The sequence below is a fragment of the Rhipicephalus microplus genome, chromosome 2 (assembly GCF_043290135.1).
Source record: "Rhipicephalus microplus isolate Deutch F79 chromosome 2, USDA_Rmic, whole genome shotgun sequence".
Lineage (NCBI taxonomy): Eukaryota > Metazoa > Arthropoda > Arachnida > Ixodida > Ixodidae > Rhipicephalus > Rhipicephalus microplus.
This window is the reverse complement of record NC_134701.1, coordinates 148,993,668-149,004,012: the sequence shown is the minus strand read 5'-3', so window position 1 is coordinate 149,004,012 and position 10,345 is coordinate 148,993,668. Positions and strand designations below refer to the sequence as shown.

The 10,345-nt window shown below is 42.2% G+C and overlaps 1 long non-coding RNA gene across 1 annotated transcript; it reads left to right on the top strand.

Moving 5' to 3' along the window:
• The first annotated feature begins 3,339 nt into the window (after positions 1 to 3,339).
• On the top strand, positions 3,340 to 7,418 carry LOC142796408 (uncharacterized). Its single transcript, XR_012893819.1, has 2 exons — positions 3,340 to 4,625; positions 5,176 to 7,418. It is a non-coding gene; the product is annotated as an uncharacterized LOC142796408 (long non-coding RNA).
• Positions 7,419 to 10,345: the final 2,927 nt, after the last annotated feature.

Sequence of the window (10,345 nt, the reverse complement as noted above, 5' to 3'; positions counted from 1 at the left end):
GCTGCGGTCACAATGGAAACCGGGATATTTCGGGCAATAGCAGAGCGCCGCAATCACTGCTGCGACCACTGCTCCAAGTAAGCGTATATTTTTCTCCAAATACTGCCGGGCTCTTGATGTTGCATTTAATACAGACACTTGCTCTGTTGTACTCCGAAGGTTGTTTCAGTAATTACACTTCAGCAATAGCAGCTTCTCAGGTAGGCTATCAATATAGCAGCGTTAGCTTAGCCTCAACACAATGCTCGCGAACACGCAAAATTCTTTGATGCCCAACAATAAAAATTAAGACGCCACACCCACACTACATGCAGCAACTTTCATATTTCTTATAATTATTCTGTGTTATTCACTAGCACAGGCAATTTGCGTCCGCCAATTTACCGCCACATGTGCTCGTAAGGAACCATTTGCTAACCTCCCTGCCACACGTACCGATAAGCGGTGCATCCTCGCATAGCGCGAAACACAAAAGTTCCTACTCTGTTCCATTGAAATGTGCCAGCTCCCTTCCGACAAAAAGATAACCAGGGCCCGGATTCACAAAACTAACTTACGAAAACATTTTTGCGCAAGAGAAATTTTCTTGCGTAAGTCGATTCACGAAACGAAAAAACGTCGTAAGAGGCTATAGTTGTCACATCGGCCGCTGCAAATAAAGCGCGCTGTGACTGCCCGGGAACATGTCAGCGATGGTGATGCAGTTGCTATATTTGCTTACGTCACCGAAAAGTGCTCGTAAGTGGATTCACGAAGCGAAATTGTGCGTAAAAACAGCATGGCTGAGAGAAAATCCCAAGAGTGGTCCGGACCACTCTTAGGAACAATGTGGCTGCTTAGAAGCTGCTGCCGCAGCGGTATACTTTGGTGCCCTGGCTGGTTTTGAGTTAATTCACGCCCATCAAGGGCTGCCTGATGACTGCTGGTGCGTTTTTATTTCTTTCGGCGCTTTGAGCTTCGCGTGTTGTTTCCCTTGTACGCAGTGGATGGTGTTGACAACCACCATCGTCCAATAAGTTCGAAGTCGCAGTAATTGAAGAATTTTATTGGGCGTCAATGGCATAAAACTACGCATGTAAAGATTTGTGGTTGGATGAAAACCAATGTTATACGTGAATGGTCGGTGCATTCGAACGCGACATGGCATAGGATCAACCTTATTTGTTATGTTGTTGCGTTGCGCCCCATCTCATCCAATTAAAAGTGCGACTCGAGATCCTTGCCTCATTGGTGGAAATTACCACCAAAGAGGTTAATTGGAGCACATTCTTTGCACGCTATTGGAAATAAAAATGAGAGGAAGTTTTCAGTGAGTGGTTCCTAAAGTTTGTGCTCTAGTGTACTTTCATTGGCTCTAACAGCCCAATGGTTGCGATCTCTGAAATACAGCTGTCTATACACTTTGGGACGATCTGCAACAAAGCGTACTTTGTAAACCAAAGCGTATTAGGGGTGCGCATGATTACGCATGGAACTACAAACAAATCATGCATCTTCACCTTCACTGTTCAGACACCGACATGGACCGTGATATTATGGCAAGCAATTGGAATGAAATGACCCTAGTAAGTTTGTATGACACCAAAAATATGCAAACCCTCACGATTCTAGAGCAAACCTTGGCTGAATTCATCCCTGCGTCAATTACCAGCCATTTAACTTGGCGCACAAACATCATTCAAAGGTAGAGCGAGCCACTGACAAGTATTTTGTGCGCCGTAGCGACCACTTGAGCTGAGAATAATAGCGTTGTGAAGGCGAATCCCCTGTCGCATGCTCTGATCGAAGCAGACGACAAACGCGAGCAGACGACGGCTTGGCCGACAGGCACAGCTTGTGATTGGTTGTGAAGCAATACCCTCTACATCAGCTCACTCCGTGACGTTGCCAAAACACTTCTTTCATCTGGCACGCCTGTCCTGTTCGTCATATCACCCCCCTCGCACATACGAGAAATTTTTTTCACGCCGTGAAAATAGTGCAAGTACTTTCTAAGAGCTCTCTTATCGTCTTGTGTGCTGCGCAGTTGTCGAAAACAACATGGCGTCGTAAACAGCATATCGGTCGGTGCGACTTTCAGCAAACGCTTCTCGCACGAGTTACTTCAGCGTTTGAACGGATGTGTTGTGATTACAGCAGCTCTTTCGGTGCGTGTAAGCAGTGCGGAAAGCTGTGGCAGTGCAATGGTGTACGGTGAAGCGCAGCGAAGCCTGTGCGTCGGTGTGGTTATCAAGCGGGGATCGGCGTCGATGTATTGACGACAACTGGCACTCGAGAAGCCTGCAATGTGTGTTTGTGTGCCGGTAACAGTTCGTTCGCTTGACTTTCCAGTCTCTCAGTTTGGTGCAGTGCGACATTTCGGATTGACAGCGTTTTGACACGTTACTTGAGTGACCCCAAGTACGTACGGAAACGTATGAACTACGCGCTCGGTTCTTGCTTCGCCACTAGTTAGCCCGCACGCTTCTATTTACTTGAGAGCAATGTACTGTTCGGGAGTGAAACGATGTTCGTTGTGAACAGTGGTGCTGTGTTGACGTTCCAAGACTTGTGAACAAGCTGTGCTCGTGTGACCGAAACTTGAAAGACAGCGTTGATAACTGTTTTGCCCTGCGAAGTCGTGGTGGGCAGCTTGGCGCTTTTGTTTGTTAAGTCGTCACTTCTCCTTTTTGTGATAACCATAGTCCTAGCGCTGTGACGTGATCAACCAAAACTGCGAGATGCTACATTTTGTTGTGGATCGTGTTACTTTGGAAGCGCGCCTAGACTGTTCTTCGGTAACAAATTGAGAGTTCTATGTGGCAGCGAGAGCCCGTGAACGTCAAGCTTCCCTCCAGCCCCCCAAAAAAGCAAAGATTTCACCGGTGCCTTGCTTTGGATGAAGTTGTAGGCCAATATCGCCTAACTACAGGTTTCCGAGTTCGTCTGGCCATCGTTTTGCACGGCACTAGAGCCTTGACAACAGCCGGTCATGGCCAGTTCTTACACTTTATCAATGGACGTGCACGCCTGGCCAGCCCTTCATTGCTGTCATTGGCAGCTTCCAGTCTGCAGATGCCCTTTGCCTGTTCGCCGTACTTGGTTCCTTATGACACCGACGCCCACTAAATGCTGCCATCGGTGAGTTCACCTTGCAGAACTAAATTTCACCGGTACTATAATTCACGCAGTTCTATAACGTGTGCAAGTTTTTAAGCCCATCAGATGTAATGTTTCTCTTTGGTAAGTTGAAGCATGAAAAATTTACTACTACTGTTATATACATACATATATTATGGAGCAAATACATAACAAGTTTTTTGTGATTTGATACAAGTGAGCTCTTGTTTGATTATGAGATTGGGCCTGTCGATTGACCACGTTTGATAGTTGGAAAGTTAATGTGAATTTATTTTTCAGGAGCCAGGTTGCACTTGAAAATTTATGTTATTTTGGAAAATTAGTTCTATAGACTATTACCACTGTGGTAGTACTATACTTCAGTAGGACATATATATTGCGGTACGTAAATTTTACATGAGGCTTCAGTTTATTTCAAAGTGATTATAGCAGACTTTGGTCACTTTAACGAAGTGATAGCTTCCTCAAATAAGTATTAGAAGCGAGTGCTTTTAATGATTGTTTTTAAATATCTCGTTTTTGGCTCTTCACAGATCGCAGAGATTGGTTTGTTAAGGTCCTGTGATGCATTGGTTGCACATTCTGGCACATCAATCCTCATCATTACTTGGAGCACCTGTACAAAAATAGGAAGGACACGTGCTCCCTAACTGTGCAAGCCTATGTCACTGCTCGGACTGTTATCATTCAGCGGATGTGACGTGGAAGCATGCATGGCAGCCTCATCTTGAAGGACTGCAATCTGCTTGGGAGCTTCGAGGGCACAAAACTGCCTACGGCTGGCTGCAAGGATAGTTTTTCTTTAATACAAACGATTACGTGAACACCACTTACTGTGCACAAATTGAAAACCCAAGCATGATTGCTTTCAGTGAATACCTGTAATATTCTTACACATAGTTCTTATTCAACATTTATAGAACTAAATTGCAAGATAATTGAGAATGTTGAAAGCTGAAAGCCTGCAGCTTATGAATGAAACTCCAATAATCTGAGACTGAAAAGCTTGTGCTTTGAAACGAGCACAAATACTTTGATTCCTTATTGAGCTCTGGAGCTTGTGACTCCCTCTGTGGATCAAGTGCTCTGGAAGTAAATAGCAAGTGGGTGAAAATTGCCTGGCTATTCACAACTTGCAAGGAAAGGACCTATTGAAGAAGCCTCAGATGACATAGGGCCAGTAACTGCATCTTTTACCTAATGTAGCTTTTTCTCTCTCAGTGCTGTTGCTTGTGTTTCAGCCGAACATGTTCACCACGATTGCATAGTGATATATATTTTTCTACAAATTGTACCTGACCTAAGTATGCATTGTTGATCTCTAAAGGTGACGTTTAGTGTGTTTCAAAGCCATGGCTTCTCATTTCTCTGTCTGTGGCTAGCCTATTTCAGCAGCAGAGCGATGCAGCTAGCACACATGCAATCCAAGTCATCGAGCGCTCCTTTGGTGTTCTGTGCAGGACACAGCATATCCATCCGGCAAGACACTGGTATCAACAATAATGGTGAGTGTTGGTAGCACCTGTAGGAGCCCGTTGTGTTTGTTGCGTATGATTATTTCCCCTGATGAAGTGCATTTTTGAAAGGTTTTCTTCAATTAGAATAATAGATGTCAGTAACAAGCACACTCATAATCCACAAGTTCTTTGTGTCTTCTAGACTGCCCATTTGCTCCTATATGCGGTATGGTGAGCTGGCTATGTTAGACAGCCTTAAAGTTATCAACATTGTCTGTTGTGTTGTAATGCAGTCTAACTTGTGTTTCTTAGTGAACTTATTTGTGGTCTACTTCTTGCACCTAGTGTAAAGTCAAAATAAAAGAAACTCTATTGGCTTTTTATGCCTGTCAGAAGTTTCATGCCTTCATCTATAACATTGTGGTTTTGCTCTTGTATCATATTAAATATATTTTCAGCCTTCACTGTTTGTGTGTGTGTGTGTTGAGGCTTGTCATTGGCTTCTGAAAATACAATATCTGTAAATATAAGCACATAATTGACAGCTATACACTCTTGCATGTAGCATGGTTGTAACAATGATCTGTATTTTTTTAAGTTCCAGCAGTAACAAGGGGTTCGGTGCTCCACGGTCATGTACAGTGTATCAAGAACAGAGCACAGAAGACCAACAAGTATAAAGGGACTGCCAGTGACTGTTCTCCTGCTCAAAGTTTACAACAGCAGAAAGAGCACATTGTGATGTCAGGAGCAGCTGCTGCTTAACTTCTTAGAAGTGCATTATTCAGCAGTTCCTTTGCTTGCATTCGAAATTATTTAAATTTTGCATGGAAGATACCAAACTATGACACTAATTTAAAGGCTGCTGTAGTGTTAGTGGGCAAAAATTTTTGAGCTGAAGTTTTTAACATGTGTGTTAAGTGCCTGCGTGCCTCTACATTTGCATGCCAGAAATCACACCATCCATGGTCGCCAATGGTAACTGTGTTTGCATTCTTTGTAGTACAAGAAGTAAAGCCATGGATGCAGTAATCATGTACTTAGTCGATGTAATCCTTCAGTGTACACTCATTTGTATAGCACCAATGATGCCATGATTGTATAGGCTCTGGGAAGTGAATCTATGTGGATTATTTTATTTGGAAGGAAGAGGATCATCACTACTCCTAGTATATCTTAACAGTAGATTTTAGTGCTTGGGTATTATCCCACTGCCTGTCCGTCCTTCAACAGTCTACTTATCTACTGTGTAAGTGTAACTTTTTAAATGTACACTTTGCTCGGATAGGTTTGTTCATAATGTAATGCAAGTGACTTATAATCTATGCAGCTCTACTCAGACTAGAAATAAAAGTATTTATTTTTATATGTAGCTATAGCATGCATTCACTTGCGTTTTTCTAGGTGCATGTACAATTGTTTAGCCCTACAAAAGTGCTGGTATACTCTAATATTGAATCCGGCATCTTAAAATAGTTTGTTAGTGGAAGTAAGAATGTGTTTACAACCAATATTACTATCCTCAGATGAACTGTGAAAACTCTGTGGAAATTTATTTACAGTTTTTAAACGTTGTGAAGGCAAATGTTATGTTCTTTTATTGTGGTCCCTGTTTCATGCAAATGACACATAATTACTTTGCAGTGGCATAGTATTAGTTGTTATTTTACACATATGTGCTGAGCAACATCGCAGTTGAGGCCAGGAGCAAGACATACATGCAGTGCACTGGAGCATCACCTCACATAGTGTGCAGTCTTTGCCCACCAGTAAACTCAATATTTTTCAAGCAGACTAATAGACAGCTGTATGGGAACTGTGTTGGTGTGCAAACTTTGAAGTCTTCTTGAGGAGTGTTTTTCATCATTTTTGTCCAAGTGAAGTAGCTACCCAAGGCCACAACTGGTGGGAATGTGGTGGTTTCCTCTCTCCAAAAGCACTCCTACCAGCTGCCCCAATGTTAGCTTGGGGTGAATTCACGAACTGGAAAAATAATTGGTCTTTGTTTTCTTGGCCGAAAGAGTCACTTCCGCCGTTGAGCCACCACGACGCACCAGAATAGAAACCTTTAGCTAAATAAAGCTGATTATACTTTTGAGAAGTGTTTTGGGGAAACGAAATGGCACCTATAGCTGTCAATATAAACACTGTTTGCACCAAGGAGCTTAGTAGCTTATAATTGTATTATTCATGTATTGTCTAGAATTTACTCGCGCTGTGCAAACTTTCAGCCCAAGTGTCCTAACATGCTTTGTTAGTGGGTTGTGAATGAGCCAAGCTATGTAAATAAACAGAGTGATGCTGCAGACATGTACAAAATATTGATGCACAGCCATTTTCTTTAGCATGACATTGTCAAGGGCTTTATTCTTGTGTTTTTTATAAAGAGTGCTTGTCACTGGGCATCAGCGGAAAACTATGCATGAAGCTTTTGCGAGATGGTTCGAGAAACACCGTGTTCAGACATAACAGTGCCGGTGGATTTCTCTCGTAAGTTACTTTCTGTAGTATATTCAAAATGAGTTTATTAGAATTGTTGTTTTATAGCCATTCATTTTAATATTTACACCTGAGTGTGTGTATGTATGTATGTATGTATGTATGTATGGGTGAACATATGTATATGTGTGTGTGCGTATATGTATGTATGTATGTATGTATGTATGTATGTATGTATGTATGTATGTATGTATGTATCTTTTAAATGAGAATCCGTTTATCATTGGTGAGTAAGTTTGGTAATGATATGGCTGAATTTGTTTCTAGTTATTTCTCTTTTGAGCCATTACATATTTCAATTTATTTTGTACTGCATAAAAATAAATGTAACCTTACACAGAATATGTGTGTTCGAAGAAGTTGGCTCTAACGTAGGCTACCTTCTCATAGTTTGCCAAATATAAATAAGAAAATAAAAATATATAACAGCCTCTGACAACGCTAATCAACTATTATGAGTTCACTGTCACTAGTGTCACTCTCACTAGATGAATGCTCAGTTTGCTTCCATTATCGTTATTTAGGAAAGTTTTGGCTCATTAACTCAACTCTCTTAATTAGCAATGATTCTCACATCTAAAGACAGTCACACTTCATCTCGCTTTCTGAGTGGCTGTCACTCCCATATAACGCGTACTCCCCTTTTTTATGCTCTCCGAGCATCTGACGCTGCTTTGCGGAGACTTTCCCTGACGTCTGCTGGGCCAGAAAATTGTCTTTATTATCTATCAATTTCAAGCTTTCGCGAAGCCGAAACCAGAGTCTCTCTCTCTCTCTCTCTCTCTCTCTCTTCATCCTTTTCGCACGTGTGATAACGTCTCTCGACCTCAAGACTCGTATACACGTCCCTTGCTTTGTTAGCGCACTCAAAAAACGCTGGACGAAATATTTGCACCGTGTTTTGTGAAAAGCATTAGCACTAAGACACCTCCCGACGAGTCTCCCTCATTTTACGTAGACATATACCTAAGCGTAAGCGTATGCACGTTCTCGCATTCTGGCTTTATAAAAATGCTGCGGTGCATGGAACCAGCGAAATTGCGCTCACAATTTCATTTGATCACTGCTGTTATCTATTTTAGCACAATTCGTCTGCAGGCACCAAAGTCGCTCATGTGTCTTGTAATAGGAATATTGTAACAAAGGCTACCTTTGACTATAGGTACAAAACACCCTTACGTTCACCACTATACCGTGGTAGATTGCACCGAATTAGTTAGGTAGCACCGCAGCTTCAATGAAATGTAAGGTAAGTGGTCGCTTTAAATAAGGGAAGACATTCAAGGCACATTTTCAAACATTGCATGCATCGATTTATGTGTGGTTTTATTTATGTGGTGCACCTGGAGTGTTGTTTACTTGTACTTGGCGAGATAGTGCATGGATGGCTCGGTGGCTTAAGGCCATCAAGCAATTATTTTTTTTAGCTACAGTCGTTGATTAAAGGCGAGTGCTTGGCTTTGCACCGCCCACCAAAACGTCTATTACAACGTACGCGGCATCCCGTAAGCGCTGTAGCAGACGCTCGCGGAACTGAAACTTAGATGCAGCAAATCATTGGCTATCATCGTATACTCTCGATGCTAGACGCTTTGCGTGCTACCTTGATATTATCGGCACACACTTCTTTCTTTCCTTGTCGTTTCATCGGCTATCGTGTGTCCTCCTTGCCCTCTTAAGTGCCGAATAAGTTAAATTCATACCCGCGCTATAGTAATCCCTCCAGATAAGAGACTTTTTGGCTAAGAAAATGCGTAGCCAAAGAGAAAGCTTTGTGAATTCGGGCCCAGATTACCAGTACAGTTTGCTTTTGGCTTATCTCTCCCGTTATATAAGAGTTTGAGGTTATTCTTTTTTTTTCCTGGAATCACCGGAGCACTAAGAAAAGCACACTCTAACGATACACCATAGCTATTAATATTTAAGTACTTGAAGTAGCACTCTAGCAGACATTTATCGAGATGGGAAGCGGGTGTGCTGAAGCGATGTCCTTGTTTGAAAAATTACACTTCGCCGATGTCTGGAGGGGATCCCGTGGGAAATTAGCATTTGCGCACCTCTATATGGGATTTCTCACCAGGCGCTAAACTTTGCACGATGCGAACGCCGAGGACAATGCAGTTCACACAATTTATGTTCGATTTCTCGCTGTTTCCAGTTTTGTTTCTAACTTTTTAAATTGCCGCGATTCATTCAGCTCACTTGTTAACGTACTTTTACAATAAAATGATATACTTGGCACCCACTTCTTTTTTTATCCACCTTCATTAATTTAGAAGTTTATTAATTGATTGATATGTGGGGTTTAACGTCCCAAAACCACCATATCATTATGAGAGACGCTGTAGTGGAGGGCTCCGGAAATTTAGACCACCTGGGGTTCTTTAACGTGCACCCAAATCTGAGCACATGGGCCTACAACATTTCCGCCTCCATCGGAAACGCAGCCGCCGCAGCCGGGATTCGAACCCGCGCCCTGCGGGTCAGTAGCCGAGTACCTTAGCCACTAGACCACCGCGGCGGGGCTAGAAGTTTATTAATGTTCACGAGAACTGGGAGAAAGATATCTATTGCAGAGCTGATATTTTCGTAATGAAATTTGGTGTCAGCAGAACACTATCATCATTATAATTGGGCTGTAGCTTCTTGCGCGTGTCTCGGTTGACACGTGTTCTGTTCATTGGCGTCATAGCCCTCTGCCCGTACCCCTAAAACGTGCACCAATCAGATGCGTTAGGCCTGGCTTACTGAGCTTGTGCATGGAATGACAAAGATAAATAAATCAAGCCATGCTAATGGCGAGTGAATTGAATCACATCTTGCCCAAAACATGAATATTTAGACTACGCCATTAAGGCCTCGCTTATTAAGCCATGTCATACGAAGGCTTAGCTATTGAAGATCCTAATCATTGAGAGTATTTACAAAAAATCATTTAAGACTGAATTTAAGTTCCTACAAAAAGAAGTGATTTAAATTTTTAAATGATGGCTAATAATGGTATAGTTATTAAAATCCCCCAATGAAGTAAGCGCTTATTGCGATATTTTTGTTATCACTGGGATAATTTATAACACGTTCATTAAGCCTTTACCATTTGAGACCAGCATAACTAATGACATGACATTTGAGACCACGCTGACGTGTCTTCTCACCCACAATGGTAGTCCAGTAGACTTTGAGCTTGACTGCTGATCCGAAGGTGTCAGAATCAAATACCGACTGTGGCGGCCGCATTTTCAATACAGCATTAAATGCTTCAGTACCGT